Here is a 25,381-nt window from a genome sequence, read left to right as displayed (position 1 = left end):
TAAGTTTAGTTATATAAATTAAATAGATGATGAATGTAAATAGGTTTAGGTTATAGATTGAAGCAAAAAAAATGTAATTAAAATAATATAATTGGTAAAATTCAAATTTTAAGGTTGGAAGTCATTTATGATTAAAAAATAATAATAACAAATAATTTTTTATTTATAAATTGTAAGTAATTTAATAAATTTAATCAACTTGTGTAAATCAATTAATTTGAATGGGTTTAGTCTCCTCTAAATGTGAGGTTCAAACATGATTGAGAAGAGTTAAGGATGGAAGTCATTTATGAAGGAATTGAACTATTCCAAGAAAAAATAACTTGATAAATTTAATCACAATCTTTCATTATGTTTCTTTATATGTATTTACCCTAAACCTTAAATGTTAAGAAAGATTATTATCTTCATATTTCTTTTAATATATTTATCATATTTGTAGGTATCTTATTTTTTCATATATATATATCAAATCAGTATATATTTTATTTCTTTCTTTAATTATTAATATCCATCATTTCCAAACATCATGAAACTTGGTGGGGTTTCTTGGAGGCCTTGGTTACTAGTCATATCATAATTTCTCCAGCTAAGGATGAATTGGGTTGGGCTCACTTTCTAGTGGATATATATACTCCAAAAGCGGCGTATCTTCATTTGAATGTGGCGATTAAGGATGGAGAGGAGGAATGATGATGGAAAGGAGTATGGAAGATAAAGAGTCTAGCAAAGTCTTATCTTTTTATGTGGTGTATTTTGGCTAAAAAAGTCCCTACATGGGATATTTTGCAGAAAATACATACAATTGGGCTTGGATGGTGCCCATTATGTAAATCTAATGGTGAGTTCACTAGCACCATTTTGTTGAATGCCCTTTCTTTCGTCAAGTCTGGTTTAGTTGCAGCTCGACTATTGGTCAAGATTGTGTTTGGCAAGGGCCATCATTTGAGGAGTGGTGGTGCTTACGGGTACAAAACAGGTTCAAAAAACTCTATGAGGCTTTGTCTCTTCTCGTTTGTTGGGGTGCTTAGCTAGTGCAAAATAAAGAAATTTTTCAAAATAAGTCCTCCACTCCAAACCATGTGGCAGCGGAAGTATTGGCTATTCTGTCACATTTCCCTCAACCCATGGCTCCTCCTCGATCTAAAAATGTTATTATGGAAAAGCCTGATAAATCTCACGTGTGGGGATACTTTGATGGGGTTGAACAAGGGGGATCACTTATGTGGAGGCGACTTCATTTTACATCTATTTGATCAACACTGCTACAAAATATGTATGGGGTTAGGGAGGGGAACAAACAATTTAGTTGAATTGTTACCTTGTCATTCTTTGTTGGCTTTTGCTAGAGAAAAGGGATGTGATCAACTCCAAGTGTTTGGTGACTCTTTATTGGCCATTAACTGGGTTAATGAGACACAACAATGTCGTAGTATTCATCTTGTTCATATTCTAGAGGATTTACAAATAGTCATGTTTACTTATCCATATTTTCCATACACTCGTATTTACAGGGACAAAAACAGAGAAACAGAGAAGCATATAGGCTTTTTAAGGAAGGTCTTTAGCTGGATCGGGGCTTATAACACATTGAAGAAGTTTTAAATGATGAATATTTCAGCTTTTATCATTGCTCTTATATGGATAATCAATATTCTCATTTTTAGATACCTGGTTTTCCGCATATGGTTTTTTTATCATTATCATTATTGTTAGACTATTCATGGCATTTTTTGGAGCCTTTTTAGGTTGTTATTTCTTGTCTTTTTTGTTAGACAGTGGGTATCTTTTATCCATAATTTTATGGACTATTGTTGACCCTTGTGGTCGTGTATTTATATGTTTTTGTTGGACAATTATGCTTTTTTTTTGCAATGGCTGGGATCTGGGTAGATCCTATTTGAATATACATTTAGTTGTGTATATGCAAAATATAATTTTATTTATCAATATAAATAAAATTACCCTTTTTTCCTCGAAAAATTAATAATAAAATAAAATAAAATCTGTTTTTCCTCTTTTTTTGTGATCGCTTTAAACACCCCTATTTTATTTTACAAGATATATTTTTTAATTTTATTAAATTAAATGATTTTATAAGTAGTTTGGAGAGGAGACCGGTAGCATTTATGATTTATGTAGAATAAATTGTCCAACTCGTTGGGTAGCATAATAAGCTTTAGTAATTTTGGGTAGGGTAATAAGCTCTAGTAATTTTCTTTTCTTTTAGTTTAATTATAATATATTTTTTTTTAAATTGAATCTCTTCTTAAAAGTTATTTTTGAGGTGATCATCAAGAGTAAGAGTAGTGTGAAGTAAATTATTTCTACTCATGTATTTTATATGTTGGTTAATAAGTTCTCATATTTTTTGTTGGGTTTAGTTGAAACTTTTTATTAGTCCCTGCCTAAACTATAGCGATCGATAGATCGTTGACCGCCTATTAATCCATTCGTTGACCATGTTTTTTTTTGCGTTATCATGGTTTAACCAATGTTTTAAAATAACAATTTTCGTCTATCAAAATTTTAACCAAAGTTTTTGGCTGGGCAAAAAAGGACCTCTTATTGCAGGCTTCGCTTATCCCAATGTAGATTGAAGTGATCAGAGCATTTACTTTGCCATTTTACCCTAAGTTCGAGCTTTAAATTCGTTATATAAATTTTTGAAGATCGTATACTAAGTTTTATTTTGCAACCTCGTTTTAGATTTAAGTGATCAATGCATTTACTTTGTCGTTTTAACCTAAGTTCGACCTTTAAACTCGTTATTTAAGTGATCAATGCATTTACTTTGTCGTTTTAACCTAAGTTCGACCTTTAAACTCGTTATATAATTTTTTGAAGATCATATCCTAGGTTTTATTTTGAGGACAACTGCGCTTCTGCATGCAGGTTTGAGGCCAGGTGTGTTTTTGCATGTAGGCACATTGATAAAGGTGTCCAACTGTGGCTTGCAGCGGATTGTGTATAATATCATGAACTAACCCAACCCTATGAGGTAAATAGTGGATGTCTATGAGTTATAGCTCTAGTCTGTTCAATTCCGATCAGAGATAGAAGTACGTTCCATTGGTGTCAAGGGAATACACTGTCAACACTCTACCTTCGGGTTTGATTCATCGCCTGAACGAATACCTCTAATCTATTTGTCTTTGTTTGCAGCCATGTTCTCCAACTACTACCTTGTTTCCTCCAGCAGAGTCACAGCGATAAGAGGATGGCCCTCCCGCAGAGGTAAGAGTTTTTTCAGAGTTTCGAAATGGGTATTCCTCTGTTTCTCCCAGCCTGAGTAGATGCACAGGCACTAACTTTTGCATGGTTCTTCCAGGTATTCGATTCTCCCTTGTCCGGTGCGGCTCCTTCACAGGTAAGAAGGGGCTTGTAGCATTCGGTTTTTCTTCCGGTTTAATATTGTTTAAGAATCTCATATGGCTTTAACTTCTAACTTCCCATTGCAGTTTGTCATGCGTTTTTCCAAAAGTGCGGATTCATATGGGTGGGTTGTTAACAGGGAAATTCATCTTCTGTCCTCAGGTTGGTTCTGCCATGAAATCCTCCGACGGTTTGCGAATTGAAGAGTTTTCCTTCGGGCATACATTTTCTTGTGAATGCTTCATCATCAAACATATTCATACAGTCGAATTTTCTAATGTCAAATTCCATTCGTAGGTTGATTATCATATGATATGTTAAACATTTTACATCAGTAATGTTGAAGATGATTTGTAAGCATGACAAAAATAACAGTGATAGCCTTGATTTTCATATTGTATGTGAAATGTTTTACATTAGTGGATGTCAAGATGATTTGCAAGCAGGACACAAATACCAGCTTTATTATCTCGTCATATGTCAAATTTTTAGCTGATGTTAGTTAATTTGTATAAGAATGTTAAATGTTTAGATATATAATTTATATTTTTTATTTTATTAACAAGATCAATGATTAATTTTGCAATTTGTTTTCCAACAAATTTCATATTTGTATTTTAATTTCATCACTTTATAACACACGATCATTTAAAACAAGTCGTTGCATTGCGGATGGTATACTTGCCGAATAAGGATTATCATCTGTTATCTACTGCAAGGAATGTACGTGCACAAATGGTGACCGAATTCTAATTGATGGAATAAACAGAAACCCAAAATCAAGATGAGTTGAATAACTAAACATTAACAATAATGCATAGGTGTTGGAAATATCGAATGGTTAGCCAAAATAAGTTGCGAGGTTTTGCACTCTCACAACATACTCAACTATCTCAAATACATTTCACAATTCTCTTCTATCTATCCTTTTCGATATTGCCATTCTTCTTGATTTCTCCCTCTTCAGAACTCATTATTTGTCATTTTTTCTCTTTACTTTCATTGCTAAATTTGTCTTCCTTGCATAATTCTACATAGTACTCGGTGAGGCTGGATCCCCGGTTGAGCCATGCTTAAAGCATGTTGTCCAGATGGCGGAGATACTTGAGCTCGAGAGAGGAGAGGCACGTGGCTTGCATGCAAGATCAACTTGCCTCCTCAAATGTTTATTTACCGTTTTAGTTTTTTTCAATTATTATTTATTTCTACATATATTAATTGTTTTACTTTTTAAACAAATAAAATGTTTGTGGAGAGACCATACTCAAAGTGGATTTGGTCTTTCTGCGCTGGGCTATTTATGGGATGCACAACAGGAGCAACTCTATCTATAGCTTGAATATGTGATCTTGATATTTTACTTAATGAATAAAAAAACATTTGATTAATGATAACCATAATAATTTCTTTTTCTACATTTTCTGTTTTACTGTTTTTGAGCATATATCTTCTTTAAAATTTTACATTTTTAATGTAACACTGTTTTTTAATGAATACCCATATCTTAACACATTCACTTCGAATACTGCCGCAAGAAACCAGATCTGATCTTGCTATTCCATTCCGCTGAAAACCTACTTCGCCCTGCTCATGCGCTCGTCAACCTACTAAGCTTGGGGCGGGTTAGCATCTACCGATATAGTTCCTATTGAGTGCAATTACAGCAATCCATTTGTGTTGTCCCTGCAGACCCCGGCAGGGACTACCGCCACGGCAGTGGCTCCTTGTTTAAATTGAATATTTTTTATAAATGGTTTGGAGAGGAGACTATCAAAGCTAGTGTAGAGTAAATTGTCCAATTTATGAATTATATGGTTGGGGCAATAAGTTTTTATCATTTTCAAATTAGTGTTAAAGTTCTTTATGTTAGTTAATCTCGCCTTAATGTAAAATTATGTAAGCATGCGTGACATTGTACTTGGCCTAGCTTGGAGATCCTCATTAAGGAAGTTGTCCATTACTGTTCATCATTAATGAACTACTCAAGTGTACTCATTTATGAGATGACTAGTGACATTAATAAAGTGTTATATATGTGTGATGCATTAGAGTAAGTCATTAACTTGTTAAAGTTAGATAGATTTGTAATTAATGGTTCATATTATTGTCACATCAAAATAAAAACTTTGCCTATTGGCCAAAAGCCTCCTCTACCAATTGTAAATATTACTTTTTTTGTACTCATACATTATAATTAAAAAAAAAACTCTTTAAAACTTTAGAGAGATGGTCAAATTCATAGAAACTCTGGTCAAGTGAAGATTGGAAGGTTGATGGTGTAGAGGTAGAGATTATGCAGAAATTGAATATGGATCAAAGGATGATCATTCTCAAAGAAAAACCGCTCTTGGATTCAAATATCTCTTCGAAAGATTATTTCTCTCTTCCTCCAAGAGACTTTATTAAAATGAACTTTTATGGAGCTTCTAAAGTAATCCTGGAATAACTAGTTTTGGAGGGATATTTCATGATTGTACCTCATTTACTTTGAGAGTCTTTGCTTAGAGTTGTGGGGTGGCGAGTAATAATCTGGCAGATTTCATGGCCCTCGAGAAAGGTATTCAAATTGCTATCAGGGAGGGGTTTCAGTTATTACAGATCAAGGGAGATTCATAGATTGTGATCCAGTGTGTTTAGAAACTCTTGAATGGACAACCTACAAGGAAGACAATGAAGAGTTGGAGGTCGGAGGGGATTGTGGGAAGTATGAATGGTTTGCTTGGAAAACTAGAATATGTAGTGGTTCAGCACATTAGGAGAGTAGGCAATAAGGTTACATATTTTCTGGACAATATGGGTTGTCGGTCTAAAGATTTGGATTTGGATGAGCAATGGCCTCTTACCAGATTGGAGAATGAATATGAGGTTGTCTAGAGTTTGTTGGAGACGGATAAAATAAACCCCGATGGGGATCTTAATATGGTTGTTATGGCTACATTGGAGATGGTGCCATTAGAACACTTAGATCATCCTCAGGTGGGTGTGGTAGGAGGTAGTTAATGCTTGAGCATTAGCATGTGTGTCGCCTTGTGATTTTAAATGTCAGTGTATGGAGATGGAACGACGAAGGTTCAATCTTCTTGTTCGGGGAGGTGACAATAACTCCTCGATCACCATTATAGGTTCCTTATTATTGCCATTTCATGTATGGTGGTGGCTTCTTGGGCTGGTATTTATTTTGATATGCACTATGTCATTATAGTGTTTGAGCATTTGGCATGGGAATTTTGCATTTAATGGTTTCCTTGGTGGCTTGTACCCCTCTGATATTCAGAGAGCCTTATTCTATTCTAATGAGTTTTAGTTTGTTTGGAATGAGCTTACACCTCAATTTGTTATTTTTAGGGCATATATTTGGTTTGTTAGCTTTGTGTTTTCTGTTAAGGTCCAAGCCTTTAGGGAAATTTTATCAGTTTCTTTGTTCAAGTGAGCATTTGGAATTATATACTCAGTTGTTGGGGATAATTGTAGTACTTTGGGAAACAAGTTATTGGCCTCTAGGATTGGTAGTGTTGGTGTTTATAGCTTGTAGTTTTAAATTTATGAGTCAATTGTCAGTGGTTTGAGGTGTGTTCCTTTCCCTAATCAATGGGACGTTTCATGGGTCTAGATCTCGTTATAATTTGTTTGAGCCTAGTCTGGGTCGTAAGGAGTTTCCAAGGTCTTTCTAATGGTTCATGAGTTTGAATTGTGCAAACTTGATAATCTTCTGGGATTTGGGTCAGTGGTGTGGTCTTTTGGTGACGTCCTCATTATTTTTAGGTTCGAAATTTAGGGTCTTCCTCATCGTTCTTCATCTTGTTTTATAAGTAGAGGTCTTTCTAGTCATTGCCCTCAGAGATTATTTGTAGCAATGCTCTTGCCTCCAAGACAGAGGATGAGTAGTCAAAGAGGTGGTGGAGGCAATATTGGGCACAAAAGGGTTCACCCTTTTGCCTATGATTTTGTGGCTACTACTTTTGATGTCATTCCTCTGGAGGTGAGGATATATATCTTGGTTATGGAAAAAAAGGAGGCAGGGGATTGCCCTTATTACTTTGACTCTGAATTGGTGGGGGAGGATGCTAAATGGCTCCTAGTTCCTAGTCGATTCAGGAAAAGGAGTGTTCCTTTCATGAGTTATTTGGTGTTTAATCAACAGATGATGACTCTATTGCGCCTCATATTCAAGGACAAACAAGAGGAAAATCATGATGTATTTTCTTCGCTAGAGGATATTAAACGTATGCTTTGTAACTAGAGGTTTTGTCTGGATAATGTTGACTCTCGTCTAACATGGCTGGAAAGTTTCATTGTAATTGATTCAACCTCTGGATATCTCACTAACCCTTCGGCTCATTGTGTTCAGTCTCCTGCTCTGATTTCTTCAGATCATGACTATGATGATGATATAAGGTTGTTTTGTCATTTTTTTTACAGTTTTACTTTGATCTAGTTTATTCTGGGCAACCTCCTTCATTCATTGCCTTCTCTCCCAGGTGTTGTGGATCGTGGGGTTATAGTTTGATTTTTTGATATGTTAGTGGTTTCATGGTGCATGGAGTTTTAGTGGTTCTGCGATATGCTGGTGGTTTTGGCTCATCTCTAGATGATATGGTTTTACTTTCTATTGAAGCATCTAATATTTGTATGAAGGAGGATTGTATGTGGCCTTAACTCAGTGGATGTAGCTATATATCAATGTTGTATCTTGGCCTCTGGAATGTGGATCCTTAATGCTTATTTCAGGAAGTTGTTGTCTTTAGTTTCTATTGGTACTAACAGCTTTGTATCCTTTTAATTCATGGTGGTATATGTATTTTCTGGTGCACAAACCTGTGATGGTTTTATCTTGCCTAGACTCATGGTTTTTGGATCGAGTGCTTGAAGGTCTTTGTAATTGTTGGTTGTAATGTTTTGAGTCTTGTTGTCTATTTGATAAGGGGTAATGTATGGCTATGAACATACCTATGTTTATCATGTATTACTCATTTTTTTGAAAAAAAAAACGTGTTTTTTTGTAGTGTGCAAGTTCTATATTTATGTTAAATCCATGACTTTGTATTCCTTGAACTGCCATTTTATAGTGGCCTATGTATTCCTTTAGGAGTAGTTTTCATCCTACACATTGATATACATCTTTTATCTTTAAACTTATTATTCACATTTGTACTTAGTCTTGAGCAAAAAGAATGAGATAATTCACTTCAACATCTAGATATCTAAAACACTTCTCAAAACTAGATTTCAATATTTATAGCTCAATATTTTGAACATTTAGATATCTAAAATGGTTCTCAAAATTGGTTTCCATTGTTGATAACTCAATGTCTATTTGATTAAATGAAGGAACAAGTGGCGTTGTAATTGACAAACATTAAGTTTTTCATTTATGGTGTATAAATTGAAGTGTATTTCATGTTGTTTGAGATTTGCTCTTCTTAACTAGTCCTCGGTTATGTGTTTTTTTTATTCGACTAGAGAAACAGAAAAAGTGACAAGAATATCCATTCATTGATCATTTTCTATTAGATTGGGTAAAATGTTGTATGTATGAAAGAATCATCCCTTCCAACCCCAAGTCCGGTCAAACTTGCCGAAGAGCTTCGATCGATTCGATCAATCAAAGACTTTTCTGGCTTTACCCCCCCCTAATTTTATTGCTTTTACATAAATTATTTGGGAAATTTTCTAGTTAATTGTATTTCCTAAGGCATTTGCACTATTTTGGGCCATTCTTTGACAAGCAAACTCTAATATTGGTTTTGTTGGTCATGTTGAGGTGCTTGTTCAAGAAGCTTTCTGATCATTAGTTACATGATTTCTTTAAGATCCCTTTTACTTAGAAATAATTTTTAGATATTTACTTGTTTCATGTTCTTGTGGGCCCCTCACACACTATGTATCCATTCAAATAGTTTTTTATGCGTTGTGGACTGGCATTATGTAATTTATTCTCTTAACATAAGATGATTGAACCTTGTTTTACTTCCTTGATACATATGTCTTGTATAACAAGTTATCGTATTAGTACATGTGTTGTTTGAAGCACAGAAAATTGATTTGATTCTAGCACTCTTGTCAAACCTTCAACACTTCCTTGCATCTTTGTTTCATTTCAATTTCAATATTATCATCTTTTGCTTCATCTCTTGAACCATTCATGTTGGCAACATCATTGAGGTAAGTTCCTATTGTTAATTTTTTGTGCATATGCTGAATGATGGAAACCCTTGTCTACTTTAACAATCTGAGTGAAGACTTTATTTGTTTCTTGGACGCTACAACTTTAGTGGATAATATGCTTGAAACTTGTATTTCCAACATGTTGTTGCGGCCTCAGAATTCTGTTGCCGAAACATGGAGGATAACCAACTGGTCCAGACCTTAAGACAACTCCTTTTTCGTTTAAAGTGGTGGCTTCAACTTGGAGTAATGGGACCAGTTTCCCAGTGTGGGTTTCAAGATGAGAGTGGGTGGTTCATGAGTGTTTGCAATAGAATAATGATAATCTAAATGACCTATTCTATGATGCAATTCTCTAACTAACTTATTCTAATATAAACCTAGGTATTCTTGTGTGGTATGTGATCTACAAAGATATATGTTTAACATGTGATAATAAAGATTGAACACAACTAAACAGAGATGATAACGTAAAAGATAATTCCTTTGACTAAATAGTTAGTCAAAGAAATTTATAAAATATATTGCATATATGATGAGTTATATATGAAAATCACAATTTCAGCTAGGCATCATATAAAAGTGCAATTAATGCTTAACAGAAACAATAAATCTCACATACAATTCATGAAAGTAAAGTTTTGCCACTAATTAAATGTAAACAAAATCAATCATACAAGATAATAGTACCATATGTGTGAAGTCTTGCTCATTTGACAAATGACATAGACCAACTTCTTTCTTCAAATCAAATTGTTCCCCAAGAATACAAAAGTGCATCAACAAAGGAAAGTAGTCTTATATCTAAAAGAAACAATCGTGTTCCATAATTTCACCAAAGCATTCAAAAACTTACAATAGTGCATTCTTTGCAAAAAAAATTGATAAAAATCTGGACCCTTCTATAAATGCATGAGAAGGGTATAAATATTATTCTAAATAATGTGCAAAAATAAATTATACAAAATTTGAGGAGGTTACAAACAACCTTCCTCCTAACTAGGTAACTAACTCCAAAAATAAACAGAGGCTAAACGAACAAAACTAAGAGGATGATTTGTTGTCTGTTAGCTTGTCCATTAAATCACAAATATCAGTCATCGGTTGAATTTGAGGAGGTGCCCTGAAATGTGTCCTGAGCTGTCCTGTGGGTCCTGAATCTAATCCCCATTGTTAGAATGGTTGTTGGATGTTAACTAGTTGTAAAGGGAATGTTGGCTTTCTTTCTCTTCCGGCTGTGGTTTGACAAGTTTTACACTTCCTTGCATATTCATGTGCATCTTTAAATACCGCTGGCCAGTAGTGTCCTGCATGCAGGATTTTGTGAGTTGTGGTATTTCCCCCAAAATGTCCTCCAACTAGTCCATCATGTAATTCTTGCATGACCTTTTCAGCTTCAGTTTTCTCCAGGCATCTTAGCAATATTGAATCATAATTTTTTCTAAACAACGCATCATTGACTAGCTCATACTGATTTGATTTCAATCTTAAGTTCACTTTGTTTTATAATTAAGATGCATAGGAGCATATTCGTTTCTTAGATAAAATTTCAAATCAACATATTGTGATTGTATATCATTGAGGCTTACCTCGGACATTTGCACTCCATTACCTTGATCTTCTTCTGGTTGTAACTGGGAAGCTCTTGTCACTTGTTCCTCCATAGGCTTGGACTGTTCGTCGATAGACTTGGGCTCTGTATCCTTATGAACATGCGGAGGAGTTTTACATTCCTCTGTTTCTTGGGTATTTGTGGCTTTGGGAGTGCCATGCAATTTCTGATTAAACTGATCCCACTCCTGCTCCAAACTAATGCCTTTGACCTCTAAACTGATCTTTTTAGTCGAGGTGCTCATCACTTGTTTCTCAGCTAACTTCCTCCTGGACTCAGTTGTGATGTCTGCGTCTTGGGGTTTCCCTATGTCTAGTGTCTTCTCAGTGTTTACCTGAGAGTCTACTTGAGAGTTAGGACCTGCACTATCAACAATGACACGGTGTAGGCTTATCCTCAGGCTTTAATAGATGTAGTGGGATCACCTGGAGCCTCTCATTTCTGAATTCCTAAGAGCTTTGAAAATCTTCAGGTTTTAGATTCGCCTTTTCCCATTCAAATGCTTGTTCGAAGGATACAATCGACTGTAACAAGTCTTCAAAATAATTATCTTCATGGTTGTTTGGCTTGAGCTTTAATCCAGTAGTGACATTATATGCCACTTTGTTTGGATCAAATTTCCTCTTAGGCAATGTATGAAGCCTGAGGGCTTCCATATGTGCTGACTCTTTAGTAGCATGAACAAAATTCGCTAAAGCGAAAGAACCACATTTAACAGGGAAAGGGGGCCATAATGACTTCTTACCGTCTTTAAGAACTTTAGTTAGGCATTTTCCCATGCTCTGGTAGGCAATCTCTCTTGTTAATAATTATCAGAAACATATAAAGGAAGGACAAGTGGATCAACTGTGCTACCAAAAACCCTAATGTAGGTGAACCATTCTTCAATGAAATATTTGCTGACAGTAAACAGGTCTGTTGCGGCTTCTTGGGAAAACCTAGTGGCTCTTTTATTGAAAATTATTTGATGTAGGGGAAACACAACAACATGAAATATCTTATAGAAGTGAGGTATGTAATGTGATTCCCATATTTGTTTATGACTGAGATGGATTGGGTAGGGGTCCTGTAAGGTCCATTTCCAACCCATGGTTGGAAATGTCATGCAAAAACAGATAACATCCATAATGCAGGCACTAAAATAGAATGGTGGGAGGTTATCTGAAGAGGAGGTTTTCTTCTGTCGATATTCGGTAATGGTGGTGGCTAAGTTGTCAGATATGATGGAGGGCTAATTCATGATATGGGAATTAACACATGCATCAATAAGAGGAATCCATTCTATTGAAAACTTAGTATTATTGGGTAGCCCATACAATCTACATAACATAGTTGTTGCATAGTTGTAGGGGTTTGCTAAAGAGGTTATAGCATACATACCCGATTTGTCATATTTGAATTTGTTGTCCAACACTCTCCAACCCTGAATTAACTTGAAGGGGTCTGGGTTCTTCTTTTCGAAGTTAGCCACAAATGTGTTGTCATAGATATCTTGCGGGTCAGGTATGTGGTACATTTTCTTCAAGTCCTTTGCTCTGAATGACCCTATGAGCTCCATTCTTGAATTCTTGAATTGCCTATCTTCAATGATAAGGTTTTCGATCACCCACCTAATCATATTCGTGTATGGGAGGATTTTAGCTCTTGCTCCTATCCTATGAAGGAAAGAACAAGAAGCATCTCTGCATTGAAGTCCTGAAGGCCTTGTTGAGTCAGTTGTTTCTCTCGTGATAGTGATTTTAGGACGTTCATCCTCTAGCCTATTGTAAATAACTTCCCAAGCTGTTGCGCCTCCGATAGCGTCACAAAATGTATCAGCGAAGATAGGAGCCATCTCTGTAAACTCGAATTCAAAAATGGTCTACTTGCTCTGTTTCTGCATCACCTTTCTTAGTGACATGTCTTTTGTAGCTTGCCTGAAATAGACAAGATATATCAACGCAGATAATATCAGGTAATTAAGACTGAAAGCTTCTCTGAAATGACTTTGGATCGTGAGAAAGTTTTAATGAGATACTCGATGTTAACTACCCATAACTTGGAAAATGATTATCCTTCCTCAGGCCGCTAAATATTTATTAACCTGTCAATTCGTTCGTTTTGGTATTTAAAATGTAATTATTTCACACGTTTTACCACTCTTAATCGCGCATCGCAATCTTTAAAGGGATACAATATAGTGCTACCAGATGCATCAAGCGAAATGTGATTGCGGATATCGCAATATTGCATTTCGCAAATCGCTAACGGACATTCTAATGGCATGGCTAAGTTTCTTGCAAAGTCTGCAAAGTGTGAAATGTGATTGTGAAATGACAAGGTGCTATTTATCGGGTTATCGCAATGGGAGACCTAATCACAGATCACAATTTTTTGAAGGTGTTTTAAGATAGTCATGCGGAAAAGTGCGATTTGTGATTTGCGATGTGGATTTCATCCTTAGTTCGTTTTGCAAGGTTTTTCTAGGTATTTTCTTAGAGTTAGGTATTATTATCCTAAGCCTAAAAATTTAAAAGGGTCCCCATTTATAATTCTAACCTTAACTATTGTTCTTTATAAATGGGGGGTTGTTTCATAGTACAACAATTGGCGATTCACTTGGGAGAACCAGTTATCTCTGAGTAGTTTTCTGAAATTTCAAAAAACTTTCAAAGTAATTAGAGTTATAAGAATGGGATCGCTCCTCAAGAAGACGGGAGAAAAATGGCGCTCGCTCCTACTAGGGTTTCGCGCTCCTTCCCCCGGCAGTTCGGCCCCATCGCCTGGGCTCCATCCTCTGTCGCGGCCGGGGGTTCCTGGGCTCCGAAATCTCTAAAAAGAACATCTGCCTAAGCGGCCTCAGAACGAACTCTCTGACGGAGACATTTTTGGAAATATGGCATACTGTTTCGAGCTTTTCTCATGAAGCAGGGGAGCGTATGGATGAACCTTGCTTTGTGGACAGTCAAAAAACCGAGAAGGGCATTCTTGTTGTTGCTCAAAGATACGAGCCCATAGCTGAGAAGGGTGTTTTTCATCTGCTGTTGGGGGCGACGAATGATGAAGCCGCTGGTGCGTGGGTAACCTTCTCTTCGCGTTTTTTCCTTTGCCGATGTCTATTATTTAGGTTTCCCCGAATGTGTCTGCTCTTAGCAGTGGGGAAATACGAATGCTTTTTCCTTCTGCAGTATATTCGTGTTGGGGATTTTTCTCACCTGGATGCTGTTTCAATATTTTTATTGGGGAGGGAAAATCGAACTGTTTTTCTCTGGAATTTTTTTAAGGGAAAGGCCGATAAACAAGGAAGGGGCATGGGCATTGCTTCGTGGTTCTTGTGTTTCGTTGTCCCCCTGTTCTCATCCAAACAGATGCGAGAGCAAGATCCCCAGGCGGAGAAGACTTCAAGGCCATGGGTCATCCCCTCCAAAATCGACACAAGTCCAGAGGACAGGATTCCCCTGTTACGCACAGGACCTGTGGATATTTTTCTTGAGCATAGGAGAAATAGCCTTGGGGAACCTGCCCCCCTTTACGCCTCTGTGACCCAAATAGCAGTAGTTTCAGGGGGTAAAAAATCTAAGCTAGCCCTCAAGGACCCAGAACAGGATCGAACTCAAATTTTCATCAGAACCCTGTCAGGAAAAACTATCTGCAAGCAAATCTGGACAGGAATATTGATAAAAAATATAAAGGATGAAATACAAGCAGATATAGGCATCCCATCAAACCTGCTAAGCTTGATACATGCAGGTAAAATCCTGCAGGATAATTTTACAGTACAACACTATGGCATTGGTCGAGACTCAACTATCATTCTAAGCACAAGGCTGAGAGGAGGAAGCTCTGGTCCAGGCCCTAAAGGCATTGGTTCTTTTAAAGATGCTGTCAAAGGGAAGGGGGAAGTCAAAAACAAGCCATCACCAACACCAGATCTTCCTGGTCCCTACATTGTGGAGCAAAGATCACAGAATCCTGTTCTGCAAATCGACTTGCCTGAGGTAAAAAAATTTCATTCTGATCTTTCTTCATTGGCTGTCATATGCAGATTCAACGGGTTTTGGCCTAAAACAGATGCTTTAAGACAATGGATCTTCTCCACATGGACCCCAAATTGTGACATCCATTTGTGCTCCAAGGGTTTCTTTATTGTAAAATTCTATTCGGTTAAGGAAAAAGATTTTGCCCTCCATGAGGGGGCATGGTTCTGGAGCAATGCTGGTCTCTTCATGACCCCCTGGTTCCCGGGTTTTGACCCCTCCTCTATGGTGGTTTCCAAAATGCCGGTTTGGGTCAGGCTCCACAACCTACCATTACATTTCTGGTTTCCTAATGTTTTTGCAGCGATAGGGAATGCCATAGGTTCATTCATCAAGCAAGATGTGGAAAGAATAGAAAGATGCATTCATACTTTTGCCAGAATCTGTGTGGAGGTTGATCTTAGTCAAGGGCTTCCTAACAATATAATTCTGATCCATAACAACTCTCAGTGGAAACAGCCTCTTGATTATGAAAACACGGCCTTCAGATGTCGAGGCTGTCAACAAACAGGACATCTACGTAATAACTGTCTGCAAAACAAAAGAGAAAACAGAAGGAACAAGAAACAAGTTCACAAAACAAGAGGCTGGCAATGCACAGTGAATCCAGAAGAAGAAATAGAGGATGAGGGGGAGCTTAACTCCCCACCTGAACAACATGATGATCCTATGGGGGAGAATGCCGCGGCTGCCACCCCCACGGCAAACAATCAGGAACATTTGTCCTCAGATTCCGGAAAATTTACTACATCAGCAAACAAGAACACAAAGTTTCACCAAAATCAGGCAGAGATGACAAACGTGGATCCAAGCATGGGAGGCATCAAACGGCATCACCACTCAGATACTTCAGACTCAGACAAAGAAACAGGCCCACAGAATGCAGAAACACAGTTAGTCATTGCTTCGATCGAGCCCACTCAAGGAGAGTGGCGCAAGGTTGAAAAGAAAAAGGGGAGAAAAACTTGAACGGTGAGTTTTACTTACAGCCGGAATTCAGTTTTTTTGCCCTTTCTTTCTCTCTCCTCTCTTTCTCTTTTCTTATTCTTTGTGCACGTTAGTCCTCTAACGTTGCGTGGGGTGCGAAAGCACTCGAGCCCATGTGGCAGCTCACGGAATGCTTCAATGCATCTGCTTGTGTAACTTTTCATTAATTCTTTAATAAAAGGTTACCGTTTTTTTCCTTGGAAAAAAAATTAGAGTTATAAGAATAATGATTACATGAATTATAAGGTAAACAGGATTTCTATGGAATCATTATTACTTGCTTAGTTTATTTATTTAATTACTTTACTCTTGTAATGATAATAATACAAACGTTCGCATCAGCCAATAATAAGATTTAAAGTAATATAGCAGGTGTCTTCTGCAGATTAGTTTTTGGTGTTTACTCATTTATCATAGATAGAGCCTCTGCTGCCAGCAGGCATTCATAGCCTCGACAGGTTATCTTTTAACCAACAATGATTCATTATCCCATCTATATGAATGTTCAAATTTCAAAATGATATTCACTTGCTTTGAATCTCACTTGGACCTTGTCCCTTTTTCCTTTTTGAATGTAATATTTTTCTTTTTTGGTTTCTTAAAAGACATTGCCTAGGCATGGTAACCTACTAATGACAATGCCATTCACTGGTTGTAACTAAATTGAAGAAGCTGGCTCTTAATGAGACCCCTTGTCTTGTGATCAAGGAGATCATTAGCTATTACCCTGTCTGATATGCAGTATTGGTAATATCAGTTTAATCACTTCCCTGTGAACATGGTAAACAAGCTCGTAATGAGACTTTTTATCTTCTAAGTTTATATATTTTAGAATTACACTCTAAAAAAGGAAAATTTTAACAGATGGGGTGAATCATTGGTTCTTTTGAGAGTTTTGGGTGATAATGATAGAGTTTTTAAGATACTCATCTGCAGAAAGTCCTTACTAGGTTAAAGATTCTTTTCTTGACTGATAACAAAACCTTCATATTCTATAAAGATAAGAGTTTGTTCGTAGAATAAATGTTTTAAGCAAGATCAAGTTTTTCCAAAGAAATCAAGTTTACTTTAGTACTCAAATGCCCTAATTATTTCTTTCAACTCTTGCTTTCTTATAAAAGCGAAAAAACAGAAATGTTATCAAAGATTTTATTTTGAAAAGCCAAAAATAAATACTAGTTAACCATTATTTTCCTAAAAAGCAATATGTACAAAATTGGAAGAGGTTATCTCCTAGGAAAAGTATTTTTTCAAAATTTGCCCATTAACAGGCAAAGAATCCTTCTTACCTGACAAGTCTTGTAAAAGAAACGTTGATTGTCCAATTTTTTCAATGATTTGAAAAGGGCCAAGCCATAGTCTTTGGAATTTGGTATGTCTACCTTTTTCCTCGTGTGCTTTGTCCCATTTTAAAACCAAGTCACCTATTTCAAGAGTTTTTTGATTGGCAAAAGTTGTGTCAAAAGAAGCTTTGACTAATTGTTGATGATGGAAGTGGGTTGCTTTAGCCTTTTCCCTTTCTTCTTCAAGCTTGAGAATCTGAAATTGTCTAGCCTGGAGAGAAGAAGAAGGGTTTTCATCGATGAATTGTACTAGGGCAAGGGATGGGATTGCTATGTTTATGGGAATAACAACTTCTTTTCCATAAACTAAAGCAAAAGGAGAAGAGCCAATAGAGGATTTCTGAGTAATTATGTCTACCATAGAGCAAATGTTAATGCTTCGTGCCAATTCCTGTGATTTTGATCAGTAGTCCTTTTGATAATTCTGATGAGGTTCTTGTTTGTTTATCTGCTAATCCATTACCTTGAGGATAATAATTGGCTGAATATTTCAACTTGAAACCTCACTTTAGAGCAAATTCTACCATTGTATTTCCAGAAAAGTAAGATGCATTTTCAAACATTAAAGATGAGGGTAAGCCAAACCTGGTAATTATGTGTTGATCAATGAAGTCTGTGATGTTTTCTGTATTAGCTATCTTTAATGGGATAGCTTCTACCCACTTTGTAAAATAATCAGTCGCTGTAAGGATGTACCTATGTTGTTTGGAAGAGTTAGGAACAATCTCACCAATTATGTCTAATCCCCATTGTTCGAATGGTTGTTGGATGTTAACTGGTTGTAAAGGGAATGTTGGATTTCTTTCTCTTCTGGCTGTGGTTTAACAAGTTTTACACTTCCTTGCATATTCATGTGCATCTTTAAATACCATTGACCAACAGTATCCTGCATGTAGGATTTTGTGAGTTGTGGTATTTCCCCCGAAATGTCCTCCAGCTAGTCCATCATGTAATTCCTACATGACCTTTTCGGCTTCAAGTTTCTCCAGGCATCTTAGCAATATTGAATCATAATTTTTTCTAAACAACACATCATTGACTAGCTCACACTGATTTGATTTCAGTCTTAAAGTTCACATTGTTTTATAATTAAGAAGCATAGGAGCATATTCGTTTCTTAGATAAAATTTCAAATCAACATATTGTGATTGTATATCATTGAGGATTACCCCTGACATTTGCACTCCATTACCTTGATCTTCTTCTGGTGGTAACTGGGAAGTTCTTGTTAACATCCTGCAAAAACCTTAGCCCCTGACAATTTTAGCTGGCTGGATTTCTACATAATATTCTTGGAGTGCAGTCACCTAATTAGCTCTTTTCTCCCCTACTTCTCATTGGATCAATAGTTGTCTTACTGCAAGGTAGGGTAAAACTATCTTTGTATGGGTTTTAAGAAGAAAAGGTCTGAAATGTTTCAAAGTTTTAAAAATAGCAAATGCTTGTTTCTCGACAGCTAAATAATTTAATTTGGTGCCTTGCAAGTCAGAACTAAAAAAGGAGATGGGTGCCTCGATATTTTCATCGTTCAGTGTGTCAAAACTGCTGCATATGATGTATTAGATGAAAAAGTATATAATACAAAAGGTTCAAGAAAGTCAGGGGTTGTCAATGAAGGAGCATTATGGCTTTTTTAATCAACTCAAATGACTCTCTTTCATCCTTGTTCCATCTGAAAACTGCATTTTTTCTTATCGTTGCTTGAAGGGGTAGGACAATTTGTGAAAAATCTGGGACAAATCTTTTTACAAAATTTATTTGGCCTAGGAATGATTGCATGGTTTTTTTGTTGTGTGGGAGGCGAATCTTTTCATTCTCTTGGACTCTATCAGGGTCAATGTAAATTCATTTCCTAGATACTATAAATCCAAGGAGTTTGCCTTCTGGTAAAGCAAAATAATATTTTTTGGGGTTTAAGGAAATGCCCTATTTCTTGCATCTTTCGAAAATGTGCTTTAGGTCTCTTAAATGATTGTTCCTATCCTTAGAATAGACTATGATGTCATCCAAGTAAATAACAACTAATTTATTAACTAGACCTCTGAAGGAAATGTCCATAGCACTTTGAAATGTGGCACCAACATTAATGAGTCCGAAAGGCATCTTCTGGTAGGCATATGTTCCCCACTTGGTCCTGAATCTAATCCCCATTGTTAGAATGGTTGTTGGATGTTAACTGGTTGTAAAGGGAATGTTGGCTTTCTTTCTCTTGCGGCTGTGGTTTGACAAGTTTTACACTTCCTTGCATATTCATGTGCATCTTTAAATACCATTGGCCAGTAGTGTCCTGCATGCAGGATTTTGTGAGTTGTGGTATTTCCCCCGAAATGTCCTCCAGCTGGTCCATCATGTAATTCTTGCATGACCTTTTCAGCTTCAGTTTTCTCCAGGCATCTTAGCAATATTGAATCATAATTTTTTCTAAACAACGCATCATTGACTAGCTCATACTGATTTGATTTCAATCTTAAAGTTCACTTTGTTTTATAATTAAGATGCATAGGAGCATATTCGTTTCTTAGATAAAATTTCAAATCAACATATTGTGATTGTATATCATTGAGGCTTACCTCTGACATTTGCACTCCATTACCTTGATCTTCTTCTGGTGGTAACTGGGAAGCTCCTGTTAACATCCTGCAAAAACCTTGACCCCTGACAATTTTAGCTGGCCAGATTTCTACATAATATTCTTGGAGTGCAGTCACTCAATTAGCTCTTTTCTCCCCTGCTTCTCTTTGGATCAATAGTTGTCTTACTGCAGGGTAGGGTACAAATATTTTTGTATGGGTTTTAAGAAGAAAAGGTCTGAAATGTTTCAAAGTTTTAAAAACAGCAAATGCTTCTTTCTCGACAGCTGTATAATTTAATTTGGTGCCTTGCAAGTCAGAACTAAAAAGGAGATGGGTGCCTCGATATTTTCATCGTTTAGTGTGTCAAAACTGTTGCATATGATGTATTAGATGAAAAAGTATATAATACAAAAGGTTCAAGAAAGTCAGGGGTTGTCAATGAAGGAGCATTAATAATGGCTTTTTTAATCAACTCAAATGACTCTCTTTCATCCTTGTTCCATCTGAAAACTGCATTTTTTCTTATCATTGCTTGAAGGGGTAGGACAATTTGTGAAAAATCTGGGACAAATCTTTTTACAAAATTTACTTGGCCTAGGAATGATTGCATGGTTTTTTTGTTGTGTGGGAGGGAAATCTTTTCAATCTCTTGGACTCTATCAGGACCAATGTAAATTCATTTCTTGGATACTATAAACCCAAGGAGTTTGCCTTCTGGTAAAGCAAAATAAGATTTTTTGGGGTTTAAGGAAATGCCCTATTTCTTGCATCTTTCGAAAATGTGCTTTAGGTCACTTAAATGATTGTTCCTATCTTTAGAATAGACTATGATGTCATCCAAGTAAATAACAACTAATTTATTAATTAGACCTCTGAAGGAAATGTCCATAACACTTTGAAATGTGGCACCAACATTAATGAGTTTGAAAGGCATCTTCTAGTAGGCATATGTTCCCCACTTGTTCTTGAATGTTGTCTTTAATCTATCATCTGGATGCACAAGAATTTGATTATATCATGAGAATCCATCTAGAAAAGACATTAATTCGGAATGTGCAACTGATTGCAATATCTGTTCCATAGTAGGCAAGGGAAAATTATATTTTTGACAAGCTTTATTCAGGTTTCTAAAATCAATACAAATCCTAATATCATCGTTCTTTTTCCTTACGGGTACCATATTCAATACCATTTAGAATGTCTAACAGGGAAGATTATTTTGGCCTTTAGAAGCTTGTTCTATTCATATTTGATTTGACTCTCAAGGTTTGGGTGAATTTTGCGAAGCTTCTGTTGAATTGGCTTTTCATTCGAAGTCATAGGTATGGTATGTTGAATTATAGAGGTATCGTAGGTCTTGAGATCTGCGTAATCCCAGGCAAAGACACCTTTGTATGTTTTCAACAACCTGATGAATGATATTATTTCTTCAGATGATAGGCCAAGACCTAGGTTGACATTTTGAGGTTTTTCAGTTGACCCTAGGTTTACTACTTCAAATCTTAGAGTAGAACTTTGAGTTTTGGAGTTGGTAATTTTCTTGAACCTATCCTTTAGATCATAGAGATCTTCCATCTTAACCACAGACTTTGGGATTGGGTTTTGATCATGATTATGTTTGATTTCTAGATCATGCTCATGTTCATCTATGATCTGTTCTTCATAAGACCCTTCTAATGTAAGGAAATTAACTATATTTGCATCATTATTGAATACTCTCCAATTTGTTACATTGTCGGGAATAGATGGCCTAAATATTAATTCTATTGAAAATCTGTCTGGACTAAAGTCTTCTGAGGGTATAAGCCTAGATGCCACATTAGCAAGTAAGTCATTACTTGCGTTTTGCAGTCTAGGGACTGAAGATATGTTAAAAGCGGAAAAATGAGAAGTCAATTTCTGAGCTAACGATTAATACTGTTTAAGGTGCCTAGATACACAATGAATTGTATTTCTCACCTGTTTCGCAATTATTTCAGAATCACCATAGACTTGTAGGTATTTGACATTAAGACCAATGGATTTATATAGTCCTTGGATCAGTGCTTCATATTCAAAGATATTATTAGTGCACTGGAATTCAAGTCTGCAGGCTAGCATGGTTTTCTCTCCTTGCGGATTGATCAAAATGCATCCTGCACCTGCGTCATCTTCTGATTTAGAATCATCAAAATAGAGAGTCCATAACAGAGAGTTATTAGAAACTTTATCTAGTAAATTTAGACATTTGGAAGCATCTGTTTGTGAAAAATTTTCGATTTGAGAAACTACAGCATTATCTAAAAAGGGAGACATATGGGCATTAAAGGATCGTAAATAGGACTCGGATGAGTAATTTCCAATGATATTATTAGTGGAGGCAACAGGTTTGCTGCTTCCCTCAAGGTCAGTGACTGTATATTTCATGAATTTTTCTCGGTCTGCCCTGATTTGGTTTGGTTTGCCGTCGTGTGGCAACCACATGTGAGACCAATCAGTTGTGAAATAAACGTGCAACTTTTTAGACCAATCCCTACTAAGAATCAAACCATAAAATTCAAGGATATCAGCCACCAAAATACCAATTATTTGTGAAACTTTTGGATTAGAGGAAAACCTAATTGAAACTGATGCTATCTCTCCAAGCACCTCCACTTTTGTCCTATCTAACTGAACTATGTGTACTGCATATTTTTGAGGTGTAATGTTTAATTTGGTACACACAGCTCTTGGCATTATATTTGAGGAGGCTTCTGAATCAACAAGGAATTTATGGACATTCTTGTTGAAAATTTCATAAGTGAGTAGAAATGGAGGAACATGAGAAATAAACCTATCACCAATCAGAACTAGATCTGAAGGATCTACTTTGTTTGAGGATGAGGGAGGTTTTCCCATATTGTAGGCAGCTTGAGTAACTACAGCAGATGGCAGAGGAGATACTGGAATTGATTTCAACTCTCTTAATAGAATCATCTGTTGATGCTTGAGTTTAGTGAGATTGTGCAATGAGATGTTAGCTCTAGTCTTTTTCATGTCTTCCACTATATTGTATTCCATTGTATCTGAGATTACTAATGTTTTTGAAGCATTTGGGGAATCTGGAGAAATAGGATCGGTTTGGCTAGTCTTAGATTTCTTAGCTACTATTTTCTCCTTTGCAGGAGTAGCAGTTTTTTGCTTTTGATTTGTGATAGACATGTCAAGAGAGTTCTTACTTCTTGTAGTCATTGGCATTGCTTGTGCCTCTTCTCCAGTTGGGAGGATGAAATCCCACATTCCATTTAATGCAATTTCTTCTTTCATTTCGGCTTCCACTTTGTTTGGTGAATCTTCTTCTGCTTCTCAATCAGACTCAGCATTTGAAATGGTGTTTGGGGGTTGTGATGCAAAAGAAGGGTTCCTTTTGAATGATCGAAAAGGTTTCTTGGGAGCAGAGGATTTTGTGACTTGTTTTTTGATTTCAACCATTTCATTAGACATTTTTTAACACTTTCTGAAGGCCTACAAGATCAAAAGGGTCCTTTGAAGCTTTCTTCTTAGAGTCATCCTTAAATGATACTTTCTTTGGCTTCCTTTCGTTTGTTTGTGATCTCTTTTCCAAAGCTATGATTCTTCTTTCTATGGACAGGGCTTCTTTCATGTTTTCTACAAGAGTAGCCTTATTGGATCTATCTACAAAAATCACAATATTAGAATGAAGAGATGATATATACCATTCTATTTGTACATCTACTATAGGTTTAGAGGCAGTTGGGATTTTATTTAGCAATTTGTTAAATCTGGAGTTGAAAATCTTTGATCTTTTTATCTAGATTAGATTTCAAATTAGAAATATCATTGATAAAGGATGCTATGGTCCTATCATCACCAAATTTTGCAAGAAATACTTCTTGAAAAGTATCCCAATCTCTAATTGAACCCGTTAGGAGGGAAAAATACCAAGACCCAGCAGATCCTTGGAAAGTATAAGGAAATAGTTTGATTACAACATATTCATGTGCAACCCCATTGAGATTCATAGCTAACACAAAATTATTTAGATGTTCTTCGTCTGGGAGAGCATCGTCAGGATAATAATTAGGCAACCATTTTTTTGGGTTTGTTGGGAGTGCATTTGGATTTGCAACCAGGACAACACCAGGATTTGTCCAAGGTTGATTGGCCATAACTTGAGTTGGGAACTGAGACGATGGGAAGGTTAGTCCAGAAGTAGGTATAGGTGGTGAAGAACTTACCACTGGGTTAGTACTACTAATTGAAGTACTGATTGGGGAAGTTGATAGTTGAGAAGTCATGGATTGAGTAGAAGTGAATGGATGGAAAGGTGATGTGATCTCGCTGGTATCTGATTCATATTTTGATGAAGTAAATTTCCTATGTCGTGGAGGGATGGGGAACTCGAAAGGGGTAACCCCAAGTCTTTCACTTTGCAGTCTAGTCAATACACTAGTTTGTTGTAACCAGGAGGTAACACTTTCTTCAGAAACTTTCGGGTCTCTCTGGTTTCTTGGCAGAAATGGATATTTGTTCCAATTTCTGTATCAAAGAATGAACTTCGAGAGACTCGGGAGTGTAATTTGGAGAGGGTGGTTGCCTTACTACTTTAGGAGACGAGGGAGATGTTTCTACAACTTCAGACTTCTTATCAGGAGATACTGGACGAGGTTTAGAAAGTGTAGAAATGGTGGAGGGGTTTTGACTCTTGTGAATGATTTTCGAATGATCTTCAAGTTTATATGTCATTCACAGTTGAATTCCCTCCCTCTAGCACCAAAATGTTGCAGCCTCAGAATTCTGCTGCCGAAACACGGGGGATAACCACCCCGTCCGGAACTTAAGACAAATCCTTTTTCGTTTAAAGTGGTGGCTTCGACTTGGGGTAATGGGACCAGTTTCCTAGTGTGGGTTTTAAGATGAGAGTGGGTGGTTCATGAGTGTTTGCAATAGAATAATGATAATCTAAATGACCTATTCTATGATGCAATTCTCTAACTAACTTATTCTAATATAAACTCGGGTATTCCTATGTGGTATGCGATCTACAAAGATATCTGTTTAACATGTGATAATAAAGATTGAACACAACTAAACAGAGATGATAACATAAAAGATAATTCCTTTGACTAAATAGTTAGTCAAAGAAATTTATAAAATATATCGCATATATGATGAGTTATATATGAAAATCACAATTTCAGCTAGGCATCATACAAAAGTGAAATTAACGCTTAATAGAAAGAATAAATCTCACATACAATTCATGAAAGTAAAGTTTTGCCACTAATTAAATGTAAACAGAATCAATCATACAAGATAATAGTACCATAT

The 25,381-nt window shown here is 36.3% G+C and overlaps 1 long non-coding RNA gene across 1 annotated transcript; it reads left to right on the top strand.

Annotated features, from left to right (window-relative positions):
• The first annotated feature begins 2,786 nt into the window (after positions 1-2,786).
• On the top strand, positions 2,787-3,267 carry LOC149152800 (uncharacterized). Its single transcript, XR_016262388.1, has 2 exons — positions 2,787-3,001; positions 3,166-3,267. It is a non-coding gene; the product is annotated as an uncharacterized LOC149152800 (long non-coding RNA).
• Positions 3,268-25,381: the final 22,114 nt, after the last annotated feature.

The sequence above is a fragment of the Pinus tabuliformis genome, chromosome 9 (assembly GCF_031772625.1).
Source record: "Pinus tabuliformis cultivar Carrire ecotype Pingquan chromosome 9, CPIR1, whole genome shotgun sequence".
Taxonomy (NCBI): Eukaryota; Viridiplantae; Streptophyta; class Pinopsida; order Pinales; family Pinaceae; genus Pinus; species Pinus tabuliformis.
Note: the sequence above shows the minus strand (reverse complement) of the source record. Positions and strands in the feature narration are given on the sequence as shown.